The 22,373-nt window shown below is 43.9% G+C and overlaps 1 pseudogene; it reads left to right on the forward strand.

The window, feature by feature from the left end:
• Positions 1 to 4,356: 4,356 nt before the first annotated feature.
• LOC114630989 lies at positions 4,357 to 12,483 on the forward strand (annotated as a pseudogene).
• The last annotated feature ends 9,890 nt before the right edge of the window (positions 12,484 to 22,373 follow it).

A 22,373-nucleotide genomic window follows, 5' to 3' on the forward strand; every position in this document is an offset into this window, starting at 1 on the left:
GAGAGAGAGAGAGAGAGAGAGAGAGAGAGAGAGAGAGAGAGAGAGAGGTGTTTGTGTGTGTGTGTGTGTGTGTGTGTGTGTGCTAACAACAGGATTCAGTTGCTTTCACAGAGGGAAGAACTCTCCTTGCCTGCTGGAGGGCTTATGCCTGGTACTTCCACTAGGCCTGAATCCATCATTCAACTCCCACTGCACACATCACTGTGAGGTTTCCATGGCATTTCTGTCAACGAATTGGACATTGACAAAGATGTTTTTAGATTTTGAGTAACTATGTTGTTGTTGAAAAACTTAATTGTTGAATGTTTGTACATAGTCGAGTTAACTCACAAAGAATATGAACTAGTCAACCAACTTCACTTCAGGTATGAGAGTGTTTCTTTCAGTGTAAAAAGGTTCCTTTTGTTCATTTATTTGAATCACTCTCTGTTCCTGGCAACCACGTGACTGCTTTCTGATGGAATAGTTTGGAAATGGTCTAAGATTTAGAAACAACAGGGCCCTGACTATTCTATCATGGAAAAGAAATCATTGGTGACTCCTTCTGTTACTAACAGTTTAATTAATAATCTTGGAGATTCAAGTGCCATCTTTGACTCAGGGCATCAGTCACACATGAATATGTATTTATCTACAGCCAAGCTGATGGGCTTCTGAGTGCTTTCCATTGTTTTGTTCCTGTTTTTTTTTATTATTTTTATTGGATATTCTATTTACATTTCAGATGTTCTCTCCTTACCCCATTTCCCCCCTCCCACCCAGGAACCCCCTATCCCATCCCCCCTCCTTCTGCTTCTATAAGGATGTGTCCCTACATACTCCCCCACTACTACCTCCCCACCCTTGAATTCCCCCCCACATGGTGTCCAGCCTTCATTGAACCAAGGATCTCCTCTCCTACTGATACCTGACAGGACCATCCTCCCTTGCATATATAGTTGGAGCCATGGGCCCCTCCATAAGTGCTCCCAGGCTGGTTGTTTAGACCCTGGAGGCTCTGGTTGGTTGGTATTGTTGCTCTCTTTATGTGGTCGCATACCCTTTCAGCTCCTTCAGTCTTTACTCTAACTCCTCCATTGGGAACTCTACAATCAGTTTAATGGTTAGTTGTGAGCATCTGTCTCTGAATTTGTCAAACTCTTACAGACATCTTAGGAGACAGCTATGTCAGGCTCCTGTCAGTCTGCACTTTCTGACATCCACATAAGCGTCTACACATGGAATGGATATCCAGGAATGGTCTCCAGACATACCTTCCTTCAGTTTCTGTCCTACACTTTGTCTCCATATTTGCTCCCTTGAGTATTTTGTTACTCTTTCTAAGAAGGACCAAAACAACCCCACTTGGTCTTCATTCTTCATGAGTTTTATGTGGTCTGTGAGTTGAATCTTGGGTATTTCAAGCTTCTAGGCTAAAATCCAATAATCAGTGAGTAAATACCATGAGTGTTCTTTTGTAATTGGTTTACCTCACTCGGGATGATATTTTCTAGTTCCATCCATTTACCTAAGAATTTCTCAAATTTATTGTTTTTAATAGCTGAGTAATATTCCATTGTGTAAATGTACCAATTTTTGTATCCATTCCTCTGTTGAAGGATATCTGGGTTCTTTCCAGCTTCTGGCTATTATAAATAAAGCTGTTATGAAAATAGTGGAGCATATGTCCTTCTTATATATTAGAGCATCTTCTGGGTATATGCCCAGGAGTGGTATAGCTGGGTCCTCAGGTAATGCTATGTCCAATTTTCTGAGGAACCGCCAGACTGATTTCCAGAGTGATTGCACCATCTTGCAATCCCACCGACAATGGAGGAGTGTTCCTCTTTCTTCACATCCTCGCCAGCATCTGCTATCACCTGAGTTTTTGATCTAAACCATTCTGACTGGTGTGAGTTGGAATGTCAGGGTTGTTTTTATTTGCATTTCCCTGACTACTAAGGATGCTGAACATTTCTTTAGGTACTTCTCAGCCATTCAAGTTTCCTCAGTTGAAAATTCTTTGTTAAGCTCTATACTCCATTTTTAATAGGATTATTTGGTTGTCTGAAGTCTAATTTCTTGAATTCTTTGTATATATTGGATATTAGTCCTCTATCAGATGTGGGATTAGTAAAGATCCTTTCCTAATCTGTTGGTTGCTAGTTTGTCCTATTGACAGTGTCCTTTGCCTTACAGAAATTTTGCAATTTTATGAAGTCCCATTTGTCAATTCTTGATCTTAGAGCATAAGCCATTGGTGTACTGTTCAGGAACTTTTCCCTTGTGCCTATGTATTCAGGGTCTTCCTCATCTTCTCTTCCATTAGACTGTGGACTAGGCTGGAGTTATTCACAGTTTCATGGATAGGTTCTTGGCAGGTGCCAGCAGGGGCACTCTTGAAGCTGGCTTTGTCTGAATCTTCTACCACTTGTAGGGAATGATGTAGGCCCATGCGTGGGCACACGCCAGAATGAATCTCTGTTTTGTTGTGGGTCCGTGTGTCTGCCATGATGCAGTAGGCTGGGATTGTAGCTCAGCATGTCAGGAGCACATGGGATCTTGGCAGAGTTTATTCTCTGCAACACCGGGCGAGTGTGGCAGGGCCCAGCTCGGCATGGGGAATTCTCACTCTGGTTTCTCGGGGGTGTAGAGCTCTTGGATTGGGGATTCCCAGGCCAGAAGTTGGCCAGAGACCAACTGGTCTCAAGACCTTGGCTCTCAGGTCCAAGACAGGGGCATGTGGGCACACGCTGGACAACCCACAGCTGAGAAAAATGAGAGGGATTGGGTATCCCTGTGCTCTGAGGTGGCCAGGGACCGACTGGTCTCAAGCCCTTGGCTCTCAGGACCAAGACGGGGGCATGTGGGTGCACACTGGACAACCCACAGCCGAGAGAAACGACGGGGAGGGGAAGAAGAAAGAGACCCTAGTAACACCCGTGGGAAAGACTGTACTTGCTTAGCAGACTCGGCGGCCTGGTCAGCTTGCTTGAAGATGTGAGACCTTATGTCTGGAATGCAGAGGTCCTCCATGTGAGCGATTAAGTAGATGTAGCTTCAGTCAGCATGGGAGAAGCACAGAATCTCCACTGAGTCGGTTCCTCACAGCACCAGACAAGCGGAGCGGGAAGCTCGGCTGTGTTCTGTAGCAGACTGGGGTGGCCCGGTTCTTGAAGTCCATGGGTCCCTGTGTTCCACTTTGGATGTGCCAAATGTGGGGAAAATTACAGGAGGAACATCTATGGTTCTAGCAGCCTGGAGGCTTTGGTGGCGGCAGGACCCCATGACAAGAGAAAGTCCTTGGTTCTAGAAAGGTTTATTGTCATGGCAGACGGTGGACAGATCTAGGTGTACCCCTCAAAACTCAGGGCAGTCTCAAGTTATATAGGGAGGGAGAAACGGGGAGGATCTGGGGAGGATCGGGGGAGGATCGGGGGAGGATCTGGGGAGGCATGTTTAATTTGTTCTACCCTCTGGCCTTCATTAGTAAGTAAATCCCTAGAGCCTGAGGCCTCTAGTCATGCCCTCTACCTGTGCACTTTGGCAGGGGCTGTAATGGCCGGCCTACATGACTGAGTTTTATGGAGACTAGACTGTTTTTCAAGACCCTGGGTTCTAGGGACACACTGAAAACCTGCCGGTTCTCATGCAGAGTCTCGGGGTTCTAGGCAACTGCTCAGCCATGACCCAGAATACCCTTAAACAGTCCCATAGCAAACAATATTATTTGTTAAATGGATGTGTGACTGTGAAGTTGATCTAGGCAGGAGCTGGCCACTAGAGGAGACCCATCACTACAGTGGAGCAAACAGGGGCTGTGGACTTTAAAAGCAACAGAATTTCAGTGTGTTTTATTGAAGCAAATGTGATTTAATAGGGAGAGGGTCCATGCAGATCCTAAGATGACTGTAGGAACAAGGGAAGCTGGAAGCAGCCTCAGTAAACTGAGTCTTCAAAGCACTGGTGTTTTAAGAATGTAAGTCACACCCAAAGCTCCTGCATTTGCCCATCTCTCCTGTGACATCCTACTGTGACTTTCTATAGAAGCCATCAGACTTCTCCTGTTACAGCTCTCTGCCCAGGTGAGGGGACAGAATCCTGGTATCCCAGATTAGCCCCAGAATTAATGCTGTGCTTTTCCAGAAGGTCAAAGACAGAACAGAAACAGCACAGGTGACTGCCCTGACTCCTGGCAATTGCCTCATATCATTTTCCCCTAATCACTTCTCCTACAATAAGAACTTTGATTGACCACAGGTTCCACACCTACATATTTTGTTATAAATACCTGTCTGAGTAAGACTTACACTTCCTGCTTTCTGTTTCTGAAATGTAGTCCTCCTAGCAGCACAGACTCAGGTCTGAGAGCTGACCATGCCATGGAACCAACTGCATAGCTGGCTGAATGCTGTGTTCTTTGGGCTCCTATTTCTCGTCCATGTGCAGAGTGAGGCTCACTAAACTAGCAATGAGGAAGATGAAGCTGCCAAGTTCTGTTGGTCAGAGTTGAGCTTGTGGGAGAGAAGGCATTGAGGGCAGTTGCTGATGGAAATGATGCATAGTGGTTCTCAACCTGTGGGTCACGACCATTGAAATCCCATGTTTCTGATGGTATTGGCACCACCTAGACATATGTTTATTTTTGTTTCAACTTCCTAACTGTAATGTTGATCATGAGTGGTTTCTCAGCTCCTAAGAGCATCAGAAACATGTGTTTCCCATGGTCGTTATCCACAGGTTGATGACTGGTACAATAGATAAAAGTATGAGAGATGTGCCAACCAATTCTCCGACAAAAGCACACAGTTTTGAAGACTCACTAGCACCTAGAGGGTCAGAGACATCTAAGATTCCTCTTTACTGAAGAAACAGTTTAGTATTAGGGGCTTTGAAGAGAATAACAGACAATTCAAGAAAAAATGTGGAGGTATTTTTCATTCCTCAGTGTTTGGCTATGACTGTAGCTACTATTCAACTTTGGATAACAGTGACAATCATCATGAATTCATGTGGCCAAATGTCTCTGAGTCTGTGACCTTTTTGACCAGAGAAATACTCTAGTACCTGTCAAATGGATAATAGGAAGGGTTCCTTGGCCTAAGGGTTAGGGTAATTCTGACTTTCATACACCATAGGTGAACTGGGAGGGGGGGGGCTGGGTTTCCTTCTCCTGTGCCCTGATAACAGCGAAATGAGACTCTCACAATCTGCTGGCAGCTGATTACAGAAAATTAACTGCAATGGTATCTCTCCACCAGGTCAGCACTCACCAGAGGCCAGCCCCATCAGAAACACCCACACTGGCCAGGTCCGAGGCAGGCTTGTCCACATGAAGGACAATAATTCTAGTGTCCACACCTTCCTGGGAATTCCCTTTTCCAAGCCTCCTGTAGAACCACTGCACTTTGCACCTCCTGAAGACCCTGAGCCATGGAGTGGTGTGAGAGATGGGACCTTACAGCCGGCCATGGGTTCTGGGACCCAGAGGGTTTCAGGCACTGGGAGAGACTGTGCTCTAAGCTCTGAACCATGCTTAAGTGTCTCATCCATCTCAGCTACACAGCAGTTTTCTCTCTTTGGCGATGAGTGCCCCATGCATTTTTCTGGTGATGAGCTAAGGCTGAGTAGAACAACTGGGCCAGGCTTCTGGGTCAGAGCTTGGCACTCATAGAGAGCTAGATGCAGGTACTATTTTTTCCATTAATTTATTTATTCACATTACCTCTCAATCCCAGTTCCCTCTCCTCCAAAACCTCCCTTATATAGCCTCTTTTTCATGCCTCTCCCCTTCACCTCTAAAAAGGGGAAGGTCTCTTACAGTGAAGCAGTGTACCCTGGGACCTCATATTACTGCAGGACTATGTATATCCTCTCTCACTGACGCCAGACAAGCTTGCTCAGTTAGGGGAGTAGGATCCAGACTCAGGCAATGAAATCAGGGTAAGCCCTGTTTTCATTGCTGGGGACCCACATGAAAGCCAAAGTGCACATCTGCTACACATATGCAGGGGGCCTAGTACCAGCCCTTGTATGCTCGTTGGTTGGTAGTTCAGTTTTTAATAGTCCACATGGGTCCAGATTAGTTCATATTGTTGGTCTTCTTGTGGAGTCCCCATCCCCTCTCGGTTCCTCAATTCTTCCCTCATCTTTTCTGCAAGACTTCCCAAGCTCCAACTAATGTTTGGCTGTGGGTCTTTGCATCTGTTTTGGTCAGCTGCTGGATGAAGCCTCTCAGAGGACAGTTATGCTAGATTCCTGTTTGTGAAATTAAGCTGACAGAAACAAACATAGTCGAAAGCTCTAAGGTAATTGGAGGAAGGCAGCCCCCTGCAATGTGTCTAAATAGATCTTCTGAGAACAGCCCAGACCATCTCACCCCTAAATTGGCAGGGGTTGCTACTGGATTCACTTATGTCTGTCTCACAAAGGACATCTGTGTATCTAGGCCAGCAGTGACAAATATAGATGTCAACAGTGTCTTCACATGTTGCTTCATTGTAACAAGTCTTTCACTAACACAGAGGCATCAAGGTCTCACAGTGTGTCCCTGTGAATCCACTACCTCTGCAGACATTGTGTTTGTTGTTTCTACTATCCACACATAGACCTCCATGGAGATATAGCACACTCATCAAAGTTGAGTTCATAGTAGTCTCCCAGGAATCCAAGTGCACAGTCACAGGAGTAAGCCCCAAGAGCATCCTGACATGGGACACCATGTAGACATGGCTGGGATCCACAATCATGAATTTCCAGCTCAATTTATTCCAGAGTACTCTTGAGGTCAGACGCATGTATCTTCCTATATATTGAGGTATACAGCACCATTCATGCAGGAAAAGAAACACATTTATATACGTTCAAGTCACAATGCCTGCCTTGATATCCATGTGCACAGAAGCAGGAAGAGCTATTGATTCCATCCTGGCACATAACCACATGGTGGCAAGGTCTGAAAGCACTCTCATTCTGCTCTGACTCACAAAAACCGTCCAGCATATCCAGCAGGGGAGATTCAGACATTCTGCTCAGAGTTTATGTGCCAGGTGCCTCCGTGTTGGTACACACTCCTGCCATAGGCATTAGTTGCAGTCTCCAAGGTCAGCCCGCTCTACCTAGGATGCTATTGAACTGCAGGCACCATGGAAAAGAACAAAGATAAAATTGTTCACAGATTCAAATTAAGCCCAGTGTCCTCTGCTTCAGTAGGAGGGATCTCCAGGCATGAGTTAATGTGACCTATTAGGCATTGGTCATCCCTGAATCCAAGAGAATACACTTCAGGTCTCTGAGGAGTGCAATAGTGATCGATACTTGCTAACTCCACCTTCACAGTCACTGTGACAACCTTAAGGGCCATGTGCCACTGACCAGGGAACAAGTGTATGTAATTAATTCCTTCTGGAGACACTGCAGACAAGAGAAGCTCCCTGAGAGTCTGTGCATGTGACGAAGAACTACCCACTCCCCCTTATGGCAGCATTGTCCACTGAATCCTCTAGTACCTGAGTGAGTCCAACACTCCAATATGGGGATCTTAGATTGTTTTCTGCTGCTGTAATAAAACACTGACAAATGCATCTTAGGGAAGAAAGGTACTATTAGAGGCTCCAGATTACAATTCATTATTTGAGTAAACACAGTGAATCAAAACTACAGGAGCTGCCCACATCACAGCCATGCCCAGGAACAGAGACTAGAGAATGCTTGCATGCCTGCTAATGCTTAGCTTAATTTTCTGTTCTTATACAATCCCACGATCACTACAGATAGTCAATCATTTCCATGTGTACACCTAGATGTTTCTCTATCCCAGACTCAGGCTCCACATGACTGGTGTCCTCCCTACAACTCTCTCTCTAACACAGTTTTCACAGGCCCTGTGGTTGAGAGAATATCTCCACACTGAAAGTGAGTTTTGATCACCATTTGTGTCTTGGAGTATCTGTCTGCTTTTTTCATCAGGTGTCTGCAAAATCTTGAGCTACTGTATCCAGAGGGACTGAAGGAGATGAAACTGAACCTGTTTCCCTTCTCTAGGTCTGAGGACTGCCTGTATCTCAATGTATACACACCAGCCCATGCCCAGGAGGGCTCTAACCTACCAGTGAGTATCAGGCCATGTCCAGCTTGGGGAAAGGTCATTTTTGTCAAGATGATAAGAAGGGACAAACCTGAGTTCCATTGCAGGGTGGACCCTGATGAAAGTCTTAGCTTACTGGGGTCAAAGGCCATCTCAGCTACATCATGCAGCTGAAACCTGGGTATGGGACACAGCGCACTGGAGCACTAAGCCATCAAAAGTTCCAGCTCTCTGATAAAACCAGAACTCATTCTACAACTTGTGCTCTGACAAACCACATAGGGGCTCAAAACCTCAACACTGAGGTCACCCATACGTATACTTTCATATTATCTGTTGTGGCAATGAGAGTTGATCATCCTTTCCATTTTTAATCTGGAGAGATATCCATGGAGATGCCTCTCTTTAACTGTCAATATACTGAAAAATGATGACATCACTCTATACATAGAGGCATTAATTCTAAGTGAAACACATGGTGGGAATGGGCACTATTAGCTACTAGAGGACACTGGCTCTTGCCAAGAACCTGAAATCCTTAGGAGTTTTATGTATTTCTGTACCTGCACAGAAACACAGTAGTTGATATTCTAGTAAACAGACCTGAGAGCTTGGACTGACTAGGAGTTTCCTGGTACCTCTCTTGACTTCTCCAGGTGATGGTGTGGATCCATGGTGGTGGACTGGTTACAGGCATGGCTTCCATGTATGATGGGTCCACACTGGCAGCTACTGAAGATGTGGTGGTAGTCATTATCCAGTTTCTTCTGTGTATATTGGGCTTCTTCAGGTGAGTTTGTTGGTGGGCTGGACAATGGTTGCTGATCACAACCTAGACATCACTTTGATCCATAATGCTTCCATTTCTCAGCACTGGAGACTAGCATGCAAGAGGCAACTGGTGATACCTGGACCAAGTGACTGCCCTATGCTGGGTCCTGCAAAACATCACCTACTTTGGAGATAATCTTGACTGTGTCACTATCTTTGGCGAGTCTGCAGGTGGCACAAGTGTGTCTTCACATGTTGTGTCCCCAATGTCCCAAGGGCTCTTCCATGGAGCCATCATGGAGAGTGGAGTGGTGATGCTGCCTTACCTTATCTTAACACCTCTGAGATGGTCTATACTGTAAGTGCTTTCAATCCTTCTGCCTAAGCCTGTATATTCTGATACTCTGGTGTGGATTCATTCTGGGAAATCAAGGACCATGGAAAACAGCCTCTTTCCAATAATTTCAGAGAAACTTAGGGGTTCGCACCTACTCACCTCTACTTAATACTGGGTGACTGTGCTATCTGACCAGCAACGTAGTCCTTGATGCTTCTATCATTGGCAAAGTAAGTAAGCATGTGCTTGGAAGCTGCTTCATTGATGTTTAAAAGTGCTGGGAGTGCAAGCTTGAGGACGTAAGTGTTCTTCTGGTCAGTTGAGAGCCAGAGACTAGAGAATCTCTGGATGTTCACAGACCAGCTAGGTAGTCTAGGCAGCAAAACAGAAAAGACACCATGTTAAATAAAGGGGCAGGAAGACTGATTATTTTGTCCTCTAATCTTCATGCACAAACCTTGACAGACTTACTCCTTCCCTCATATATAAAATAGAAAAGGTCGATGGAGGAAACAAAGCTACCCTAAACAAAAAGAACAGGTATGCAAGTAGAAAGGGTCCTGCTTCCCGGCTGTCACCTTTGAGCAATAGGACAATGGGAACATCATACTTTTTTTCCAATCCACGCAAAACAGACTATCGTGTCAGAATTAGGCACAACTGCATCCTCTTGAAATTGAGAATTTTTCTCCATTCTTGTTCCTTTTGAAGACGGTGGCCAAGCTCTCTGGATGTGAGGCCTTGGACTCAGAGGCTCTTGTCCACTGTCTGAGAGGCAAGAGTGAAGCAGAGATTCTGGCTATTAACAAGGTTGGGAGAATTGTGTGTCTGGGCGAACCTGGTCTACATGATGTGGAATCCTGAACCAAAAAAAAACCCTCCTTTATGGGTTTGTGTTCTTTCAGTTCTGTGTGCAAAATGAATATCAAGATAGGCTAGTCTAAGTGAAGATTCTCCTCTAGGGTGAGCAGATCACTCTGAAACTAGTGAGAAAAATGTGGAGCTGACTCAGTGGATATCAGGATATTTATTTCATTAATATTCAGCATTGACTTATAATGTATCACAGGTCTTCCTGATCTCTGCTGTGGTAGATGGAGAGTTCCTACACAGGTGTCCCAAAGAGTTGTTGGCATCTAAGGATTTTCACCCTGTCTCCAGCATCATTGGTGTCAACAATGATGAGTGTGGTTGTACAATCCCCAGAGTGAATCACAATTCCAATCATCTGGGAGGCTAGAGATTCATATGCTAAGCAGATGTATTGATGGAAATGCAATACATCTTTAATCCAAGTCCATCAGAGATCATACTTAAGACTGTCTTTTGCCCCCCAGGTCATGGGCTCTGCTCAGACAATAAAGGAAATAACTGGAAAGAATCTGCAGGCTGTTCTGAAGAATACAACAGCAGAACTGGTGAGATATTTCTGGTCCTCATATCTTCTCTGACAGCATCCCTATTAATAAATATCAGCATATATGTATGATTTATCATGTGGTTACTTCAAATCATGAGTCTTTTTACCTATACCCTTTGTCATAACTGGTTCCATTCTCCTAATACTGAAGGCAGTTGACAATCCACAATATACCAATTTCAATGTTCCTGATCTCCTTGGTGTAGATGCTACCTCCTGAGTGTAGTGACCTGCTAATGGAAGAGTACATGGGAGACACTGAAGATGCCCAGACCCTCTAAATACAGTTCACAGAGATGATGGAAGACTTTGTGTTTGTGATCCCTGCAGTACAAATAGCACATTTTCAGAGTGAGTACATCTGTGATAAGGTTTAGGGGAGCAGCTCTGAGATGGGGGTCATGGGTGAGCACTGTGGAATGCAGTGGTGTCCAGGTCTCTTCATGTCTAGTTTAAGAGAGTGAAATTGGGTACCAAGGAGAAAATGGGTTCCTGATAATCTATTGACCTAACAAAACCACTAAGTTGGGAAGGCCATGGGCACTGATTAGTCAAGGGCTTTTTCATAGTTAGTGCTCCAGCAGGGGGCTCCTTTCACCATTTAACTTTTGTGATCCTGGTAACTTTTTGTCAAGATATCTTGTCATCACATATGAATAAGAAAAAATTCAGGTGAGAGGCCACGATGTCTTTCTTTTTTCACCTTCCAGCTTCCCATGCCCATGTCTATTTCTATGAATTCCACCATAATTCCAGCTTCTTCAAGGCTATCAGACCACCCCATGTGAAGGCTGACAATGCTGATGAGGTTCCTTTTGTCTTTGGGTGCTTGCTTTTTGGGATGAAATGTGAGTCTTTATTATTATTATTATTATTATTATTATTATTATTATAGTTGAATGAGTTCGCAGATGACTTCATGGGTGACTACTGAGCTCTCAGTCCATTTGAGAAAAGCTAGTTTCTGGGAGCAAACAAAATCAAATGTGTACCATATCATGGCCCAAAAATATAAGAGTTTAGAATCTGCATCTTTCCCGTCTAGCCTATGATTGAGGATCTGACAGCACATTGGGGCAAGAATTCAACTAGAGGCTCACATGAATCTTTGGTACTGGATAATGAAGAAGTATGGCAGCAAACTAGTAGTTTGTGATCCAACAAGAGTTGGGATCGTGAGTGTTGCATGAGGTGGTATATACTTGAATTTTTGTCTTTCTCATGACTCCAGTTATCACTGAGGAGGAAAAGCTGCTGAACCAGAGGATGATAAAATACTGGGCCAACTTTGCAAGACATGAGTGAGAACACATCTCTTTCACTATATGTCAGTTGTGTGTTTCTATCTAGGGCTAAATTCTTGGTGGTGACTTTCTTAGCATGCATGAATCTTTGATCTCATGATGGAGTCTTCTCTACACATAGCCCATTAACACGAATACTTTGTATTTGTCAGATACTGGCCACCTCATGGGGACCTAGCTGGTGGGGTATAGTGCTATGATACTTCTCTTTAGATCTTGCCTCATAGAGTGATACATAAAAGAGTCCATGCTGTCTTCCCCCACATGAAGCAGAAACCAGAGAGTGACACTTGTATGCACATATCACGACTCCTTTCCCACCAGTCCCCTTAATCACTGTCTTCCTTGTTCCACTTTCATGACCCAAAACATGGGATCAGGCTTTGGACCAGAATGATCTCACCACAGGAACCCCAACAGCGAGGGTCTACCCTCGCTGAACTAAAATGAACAGTATCTACAGCTGGACACTGAGACTGTTGTGGTCCAAGCTGTGAAGGCCAGAATGCTGCAGTTCTGGACCAAAACTCTGCCCCAGAAGATTCAAGAGTTAAATAGATCTAAAAATATGCACAAAGTTATGTAGTACCCTTTGTGAGGAAAGGTGTGTGAGGTTGACTACTGAGGGAGCCAGCTTCCATTTTCCAGAACATATTGATACCTGAGTTGATTCTAATATTCACAAAACCTCCATACTTGTCTGTTTTTCTTATTTATTACAAATTCTCTGCATGTGACTCTTTATCAATCCAGGTCATCTTTGGTTGGACCCACTTGATAAATTCTCCCATAACCATGGACTTGTGAACCCCACAATGTTCCATCTCCTTTCAGAGTTCACTAGAATTAGGCCCTTTTATCCTTGCTTGCTTAATCTCTTTTCCTCTTTCTCTCCTCGTCTCCACGAACTCTTTAACTGTGGGGCCAGTGATGGGTGAGACTGTGGGAGCCAGCCTAAATTAAGAGTGGTTTGAAGTATCTTCAAACCCCAGAAATTTCTTCCTGAGTTTAGAAAAATTAGGACTGTTCTCCTTTACCTTGGGGCCTTATGAAGTCATGTCCTGCAGCACCTGGAGTTCCTCCTTATGTACCCATATTTCAGTCTATGATGTACTCTCACCCCAAAGACCCCTATCCACTCTCCAGTGGTTTAATTACCCTTTGTTTCCCCCCTGTTAAATCTAGCTGTCTCATCGAAGCTGTCTCCTGACATTCTTTTCCAGACACAGTCATGCTGCCTGACCTACAGATATTGAAGGACATATCACTGCTGCCCTCCTGAGAGACTTACAGTACATCATACTTGACTCTGGACTCTTGCTGGTTAATGTGTTTATACTGATCCTTGTGCATAGACTTTTCCATGGTGGCAGAGACCACTTGGTATAATCTGAATCTGGAAACTGTTTATACTTGTTTCTCACTGTGAAACTGAGAAATAACTTCTTACAGTATCTGATCTTTGACCAGGGGACTCCCAAAGTTGTTCTATTAGAAGCTTTAGCTTTGTATCTAAAAATACACAAGACACTGCACATCATAGGCAGAAAACTTCTATGGGGTTAAGAAGAAGGAAGCATTTCATTTGGTCTCAGAGCTCAAAGCATGCTTTTACCCCTGGCCTATAATCGTGTGGGTCCCAGAACTTACAGGGCAGGGTAGGATATCCCATCTCTCACACCACTCCATGGCTCAGTGTCCTCAGGAATAGCAAAGCGCAGTGGTCCTACAGGAGGCTTGGCAAAGGGAATTCCCAGAAAGGTATGGAGAGCTTTCAGTGTCTTTAACATGGACGAGGTTGCCTCTCACTAGGCCCGTGTGCATATTCCTGATGGGGCTGGCTGAGTCCTGGCCTGTGGTTGGAGATGCCACCATGGTTAGTTTTGCCCAGGCAGTTGCTACTACATGGTTGATTCCCACCTCGTTTTCACTAGTGTCCATAGGGAAGGGAATCTGGGGTGTGTAGGCTCAGGTGTGAGATGTAGGGTGTTGGTAGCCGACACCTAGCCTAAAGCGGCTATCATCTTTACAGCCATCTTGAGCCGTATACCCTGACAAGAGACTTGTTTTCAACAGCCTAAAACAGCTGAGCAAACTCTGATAAATATCTTGATATACTCATGATTTCCTTTCAATCAAGGCCAGGCAGTGGCAGCACACGCCTTTAATCCCAGCACTTGAGAGACTCAAGGCAAGAATCAAGGCGAGACTCGAGACGAGACTTGAGGAGAGATATAAAAGGAGAGACTTGAGGAGAGACCACGGCAGACTCTGTCTCGTCTCCAGAACAGACTCTGTCTCGTCTCCAGCAGCAGACTCTGTCTCATCTCCAGAGCAGACTCTGTCTTGTCTCCAGAGCAGACTCTGTCTCCTCTCCATTCTGTGCGTCTCTGTCCCCACTCTCTCTCTTGCTAGGCCCTGACCCGCGGACCAGAGCAGCAGAATGGGCCATTACAGTGGGGATAGGAGTTTTTTATACCCCCCAAACCAGGAACACTGCTCATACTCCTTTGAATGGTAGCAGGGCATGTCTCTGGATAAGGAGACATACTCAGAGCCACTTGGCAGCATGGATGTATTATTTTTATTATTATGTAAAACTTTGTAGCAGCTATAGATACACATGGAGGAAGGAAATGTCCCCTTTGCTCTCTTTCCTCTAACCTATAGGTGTAACACTCCTTAGACCTTCTTACATTGGAGTAGCTTTTTGGTATGAGGTATCCTTAGGCATCACTGACCCTATATGAGATGCAGGGCTCACTCTGTGAGCTTTGGTGAAGGCATTGAGAGGCACACATTTCCCACCCTTTTATATGCCATCTTTACCAGCTTTTCCCTCCCTGGTGCCTTCCCTCCCACAAGCTAAGCCGATGACTCTGAGGAATTGAGCAGCTCTGACCCTGTTCCTCATTGTTCACTGAAGTACTCTCACCTCGCACATGCAGAATGAGAAGCAGGACCCCACAGGCCACACAGCATTCAGACAACCAGGAAGTTTGTACAATGTCATAGTTACCTCGTAGATTTGAGTCTGTGTTGCTCCAGGATAGCTGTATGCCATGATCAGGAAACAAAAGATATGAGCTTTGCCTAGGCAGGAATTTGGACCTAAAATAAAGTAGTCAGGAAATTCACTAGGGTGGGGCAAAGTTTGTATTGTAAAAGAAGAGGAGGCCAGCAGAAAGCCAAACCAATCTTTGTTCCTGCTCTTTGGCCTCCTAGAAAGGTATATCATGGCATCTGAAGTCCTGTAAAGCAGGAATCCTGTATTCAAACCTGAATCAATTCAAACCATGATCACTGTCCTTGTACTCACTGGCGAGATGTTGGTGGTATTGTGGAGTCCAGGGACAAGAATCTGGAACAGGGAAAGCCTAGACGGCTTCTTAGAGTAGGTACATAGTCAAGATATCAGAGAGAGAGTGATAGAGAGAGAGAGAGAGAAAGAGAAAGAGAGAGAGAGAGACAGAGAGACAGAGAGAGAGACAGAGAGAGAGACAGAGAGAGAGAGCTCAGAATATGTATATCACAGTTATCTTAGGTTCTACTTGATCTCCTCAACATGTGTCCTGGCTATTTCACTGAAACACTGCAATACTGGCACTTCGCAAGTCACATTCCTTATTCACTCTACTTCTGCAATATGTTTCCTCTTTTAGCCAGTTCCTGCTGGGAACAATGCTCATAGTTCTTCATCCACTTGAGCACTTTTAATTTTTTCCCATTTCTTGCTTTATTGTGCATGTTGTTTATATGCATGTGTGAATACCATGGCACACATGTGAAATGCAACTTCCTCCAGTCAGATTCTTCCACTCTGTGAATATGGGGGACCCATTTCAGGTCTCCCATCTTTTGAAAAATCCTTTACACATCGTGCCATCTTCTAGCCTCTACTTAACAAACATTTAATCGGGTCCTGCTCATCCAACACTGAACTTTCAGTGTCTGAGCTCTCAGAGTCTATGATAAAGCCAAAGGTACAGGTCTATAGTAGGAGTTAAATAATCACAAAGAACCCTGGCAGAACTCACCAAAGAGTACATTGGAGCTTCCCCAATGGCCAGCTGCTTTCTTAGAGGATGGGATACAGGGATCCAAGTAAGCCTGTAGTTTGAGAATTTGCCTTTGCTCTGTATTTCCAGATACTGATAATCTATGGACCTAGAACTACAGAATTACATCCTTAAGACTTTTCTGTCTCTCCAAGCATGACACAGCCAAGCCTTTCTCTATTAACACCTGCTATTGTTTCAATGGAGTGACTGCAATGCACTCCTGTCCAGTCTGTTGTCCCAGCCCTCACTGACTGATCCTCTCTCTCCTCTCAGTTCCTTGAGCAAAGGAACAGATGGGATGTAGGACTGTGAGGTCATCTTCAGTTCCTCCTTTCTCAGAGTCAAGTAATCAGCATCTTTAAGTTTCCAGGGCTTCCTGGTGCTTCCTCTTAATACAAGTCTTTCTCAGCTTGGCTGATGTAGTGATTTGAAAGATGATGGCCTCTACAGACTCATGTATTTGAAGGTTTGCATTCATGTTGGTGGACTGTTTCAGAGGAATTAGGAGGTGTGCTCTTGTTGAAGGAGGTTTGTCACTCCTTCAACTGTCTTCTGGTTGGGATTTGAAGTTTCAAAAACCCATACCAGGCCCAGGCTAACTCTCTGCCTCCTGTTTGTGGATGAGGATGTAAACTCAGCTACTGTTCCAGCACCATTCCAGCCTGCCTGCTGTCAAGCTGCCCACCAGGATGATGGTTCTGAACTCATCCTCTGAAATGTGAGGAAGCCCCCAATTAAATGCTTTCTTTTACCTGTACTCTTGGTCATGGTATCTATAGAACAGTAACTGAGAAAGCTGGGAAGGGGGAGGTGGAACCCATGTGCTTCGGTGCCACACATTCATCTAGAGATCCTATGTTGGTAATTGCCAAGGCCATAGTAAATATGTAGAATGAAGAAGACTCTCAGGTGCAATTCTTGGAAGAAGCAGGGAGTAAGCACAGGAGCAGATAGAAGCGGGGGAAATAGAGGCTCAAATTCTTTTGAAATGTCTACAATAGACACTCCTTCACACCCATTCAGTGCAAAGATATTGAGTCACTGGTGCCATCAAACATGTCTGGAGGAGATAAAAATGATACAGTCATAGAAGACAGCTTGGCACTTTCATTAAGAGTTAAACACACATGTGTTATATGATTCGGCAATTCTGGGCTAAAAGGTTTTTAGACCAATTAAAAGAAAATATTGAGATCAAAGAATCCTATGTTTGAGAAAGTTCAAAAGAGCTTGATAGAAAGTAGCAGAAACCAGTCATGTGGTTGCCAGGGAGCAGAGACCAGGTGATGGTTGAAACGAAGGATCATGAGTGGATATTTTTTTCTTATATTTGAAGTGTGGGTTGATTCTTATACTCCTATGCAAATTTACCAAGGTATGATGGTAAATGGTAAATCTGATTGCATAAAAATCATCTCACAATGACTCTTTCTAGTGGTAAGAGGGTTACTTAGTATTTAAAAATTACTTTGTGGAATGTCCTGTACATCAGCAGAAATGAGTATGTTTACAGAGGTGTGTTTACAGCAGGAGCTCAATAATGCCTTTGGGCTCCTGTGGAAGTATTGGGCACAGATCACTTGTATTCAAGGGATGGTTCTTCTCTCTGCCCCCAGCCTATGATTGTTACTATGTTCTATTGGGGTTGACAATGGAGAAGGGAGCACATGATGTGATAGAAGCAGCTAGAATTCTAATTCCACCGTAGCTTTTGAGCTGGAAAACTGCACTCCTGATACCATCCTTCCTCAAGATTGTTTCCACCTGGAAATATACTTCTCACATGTCAGGGATTATAAATGTGAAGTCACCATCATCTATTGGAACTGTAGTTGCAGGGTCGGGGGTCTTCAGTGACTCTCATGAGCTCCTCTATCAATTGGTGACCCAGATCAAGGATGATCTTCAAGACCAGAGACCATTCAAAATGAGGGAATACAATCAGTTTCCAGACCTAACTTGTGGATTTTCTTATATCCAAAAGGCCATTCTACCCTTCACACACTTATTAATTCATCCCAAGATGCTCATATTCATCAAGAAAGATTTCACACTTACTGTAGCTAAATTTGGCTTCTATTTTTCTTTGAGGGGTTTGTAGTCAAAAGTCATGGATTTGAGGTAATTGGTTCAGAGCAGTGAAGTCTTTGTATTCAACACCCACATTGGCCCCCTCTCTACACAAAACAAGATTCTACAAACTTTGCAAAAATTCAGAAGCTCCCCTCTTCCCTCTGTCTCCCAGGCAGCCAACCAGAGCATCCAAGCCCATCTGTGCACACCCAGACAGGATGGACAGCAACTGTACAAGAATTAGGCAGGGAGGGACTGGCTCATTCTTTCAGGAAGGGAGAAGAAAATTGGCAACATCCCCAACTGAGTGTGTGTGCCCTACAAATCTCATAGTGACCAGTGTGTGCATGATGGCCAGTATAAAATTGTTTCCACTTCCCCAGGCTGACCAGTGACAGCCCTAGGAGTCATCTCACCTCCTCATATGATTCTAAAGAGAATGGAGACCACTAGGTACAATTGTGCTGACCAAAGAGAGGCAGAGGAGTATGGATTAGTTCCCTTGAGATCTTCAGCATCTTGTGGAACTTTATCCAGAATTGACTAAATACTTAAACACAAAGCAAGTCTCAACCAAAACAAAAAAAAAAGTGAACTAATGCCCTAAATCCTATATGACTGCCATGGATTAAAGCTGGGCATCAGCAACCACAGTAACAACAGAAACTCATGGAAACTGAACCACTCTCTAATGAATAAATGAGTCAAGACAGAATTTAGGAAAAAATTGCAGTCTTTCTAAAATTGAGTGAAAACAAATACACAACATACCCAAATCTATGGGACATATTGAAACAACTTCATAGCACTAACAGCCTACACACACACATACACACAGTGCATACAAGCATGCACACACATGCATGCACTCTCACACACATACATTCATGGGCACACACATACACACAAATATTGGAACATTCTCATAGTAGTAACTTAGCAGCATACATGAAACAAAACAAAAAGCAGAAATCATGTCCAAAAGGAGTAGATGGCAAGAAGTAATCAAACCCAGGGATAAAAATCAATAATATAGAAACAAATAAAAAATCAATACAGTAAAGTCAGTGAGGTCTTCCAACCCTTATCCAAAAAACTAAAAAGTGGAGCAAGAATATTTAAATGAACAAAACTATAAGTGAAAAGAGGGACAGAAGAACAGATATTGAGAAATTCAGAGAATAAATAAGAAAATTAAGAAAAATAAGAACTTATTTTTTAAAACCTGCACTCTAAGAGGGTGCCCACAGGCATTACCCCCTCCATGGGACATCAAAGCTCTACAGGATTAGGCACATCCTCTCCCACTGAAGCCAGACAATGCAGTCCTCTGCTACATTTGTGCCAGGGTATAGGACCACCATGTGTATGCTCTTTGGTTGGTGGCTTAGTCTTTGGGAGGGAGGATGGGGGACGAACTCTTCTAGGGAGGACTGGGGCGCAACATCTGGGATATAAATAAAGGAATTAATTAATAAAAACCTCTGCACTCCACATAATTGAAAAAACAAAAAGAAACAGATTATTTGTCTGATACATACCACTGACAAAATTTAAATCAAGAGCAGATAATTGATATAAATGTATCTATAACCTCTAGTAAAATATAAGCAGTCATTAAAATTCTCTCAACCAAAAGAAGACCATAGCCAGATGGTTTTCGTGCAGAATACTACCAGACTCTTAAAGAAGAGCTAGTGCTCCTCAAAGTAGAAACAAAAAGACACTCCCCAATTCATTTTACAAAGCCACAGTTACCCTGATAACCAAACCACAGAAAGACCCAACAAAGAAAGACAGTTTACAGACCATTTTTTCTTATAAACACAGATGCAAAAAACCACCATCTAAATAGATTACTTTCAAACCAAATCCAAAAATGCATAAAAAATGTCATCTACCATGACTAAGTAGGCTTTATGCCAGAGATGTATGGATGGTTCACCATACATGAATTGATAAATAAAATCTGCCATATAAACAAACTTAAAAAAAAAATCCATGATCATTTCTTTAGAAGCAGAAAAGATCTTTGAAAAAAAATAGAATACCCCGCTGGCGAGGGTGTGGAGAAAGAGGAACACTCCTCCATTGTGGGTGGGACTGCAAGATGGTGAAACCACTTTGGAAATCAGTCTGGCAGTTCCTCAGAAAATTGGACATATCATTACCTGAGGATCCAGCTGTACAACTCCTAGGCATATACCCAGAAGATGCTCGAACATATAACAAGGACATATGCTCAACTATGTTCATAGCAGCCTTATTTATAATAGCCAGGAGCTGGAAAGAACCCAGATGTCCTTCAACTGAGGAATGGATTCAAAAAATGTGGTATAGTTACACAATGGAGTATTACTCAGCTATTAAAAACAATGAATTCGAGAGGTTCCTAGGTAAATGGATGGAACTAGAAATTATTATCCTGAGTATCCATCCCATGTGCAGTCACCAAAGGTAGATGCTGATGTGGAAGTCAGGAAGTGCATGCTGATAAGAGCCTGATATGGATGTCTCCTAAGAGGTCTTCAAGAGTCTGACATATTCAGAGGCAGATCCTCACAACTAGCCATTGAACTGATCATGGGTTTCTCAATAGAGGAGTTAGAGTGAAGACTGAAGGAACTGAAAGGATTTGCAGCACCATGAGGAGAACAATAATACCATCCAACCACAGCTCCCAGGGTCTAAACCACCAGCCTGGGAGCACTAAGGGGGGGGGGATCCAGGGCTTCAGCTGAATATGTAAAAGTGGAGGGCCCTGTTGGGCATAGGTGGAAGAAGAGAACCTTGACCTCATGAAGGCTGGATGCCCCAGGGGGTGGGAATTTTGAGGGTGGGGAGGTGGGAGTGGGGGGGAGTAGATAGAGGTTACATCCACAGAGAAGAAGGAGGAGGGGTGAGGGGATTGGGGGTTCCGGGGTGGGTGGGGGATGGGGTAAGGGGACAACATAGGAAATGTAAATAAAACATCCAAGAAAAAATAAAGAAATTATTATCCTGAGTGAGGTAAGCCAATCACAAAAGAACACACATGGTATTTACTCACTGATTATTGGATATTAGCCCAGAACCTTGAAATGCCCAAGATGCAACTCACAGGCCACATGAAGCTCATAAAGAAGGAAGACCAAGTGGGGGTGATTCGGTCCTTCTTAGAAGGAGCAACAAAATACTCAAGGGAGCAAATATGGAGACAAAGTGAGGGACAGAAACTGAAGGAGGGGCCATATGAAGACCATTCCACCTGAGTATCCATCCCATGTGCAGTCACCAAAGGTAGATGCTGATGTGGAAGTCAGGAAGTGTATGCTGATAAGAGCCTGATATGGGTGTCTCCTCAGAGGTCTTCAAGAGTCTGACATATTTAGAGGCAGATGCTCACAACTAGCCATTGAACTGATAAATGGGGTTCTCAATGGAGGAGTTAGAGTGAAGACTGAAAGAGCTGAAAGGATTTGCGGCACCATGAGGAGAGCAACAATACCAACCAACCACAGCTCCTAGGGTCTAAACCACCAGCCTGGGAGTACTTAGGGAGGGATCCAGGGCTTCAGCTGAATATGTAAGAGTGGAGGGCCTTGCTGGGCATAGGTGGAAGAAGAGAACCTTGACTGCATGAAGGCTGGACACCCCAGGGGGTGGGAATTTTGAGGGTGGGGAGGTGGGAGTGGGGGGGTAGATAGAGGTTACATCCACAGAGAAGAAAGAGGAGGGGTGAGGGGATAGGGGGTTCCTGGGTGGGTGGGGGATGGGGTAAGGGGACAACATATAAAATGTTTTATTTAAACATCCAGTAAAAAAATTTAAAAAAAAAGTAGTGAAGACGTTATGGATACATCTCGAAATAACAATGATAGTTTATAGCAAGGTTGTAGTCAATGCCAACTTAAATGGAGAGGAGTTCAAAGCAATTCCACTAAAATCATGAACAATACAAGGTTATCCACTCATTCCATGTCTATTCAATATAGTACTTGAATTCTAAGCTAGAGCAATAAGACAATGGAAGGAGATCGAGAAGATTAAAACTGGAAAGGAAGAAGTCAAAGCACCTGTATTTGCAGATGACATGATAATATGCATAAGTGACCTGAAAAATTCCACCAGGAAATGTCTACAGCTAGTAAACACTTTCAGCAAGGTAGCTGGTATGGGTGTATTTGTTTATTATTTTACTGAGTTTGTATCCCTTTACCTTCCTTCCAACCCTTATTCCACCACAATTTCTTCCACCCACCAATCCTAGGTAGGAGAGAAAGAATGTGCAAACCAAGAATCCAGCAATCCAGCAGTCCAGCAATCCAGCAATCCAGCAATCCAGCAATCCAGCAATCCAGCA

The sequence above is a fragment of the Grammomys surdaster genome, unplaced genomic scaffold (genome assembly GCF_004785775.1).
Source record: "Grammomys surdaster isolate TR1022 unplaced genomic scaffold, NIH_TR_1.0 349, whole genome shotgun sequence".
In the NCBI taxonomy this organism is placed as follows: domain Eukaryota; kingdom Metazoa; phylum Chordata; class Mammalia; order Rodentia; family Muridae; genus Grammomys; species Grammomys surdaster.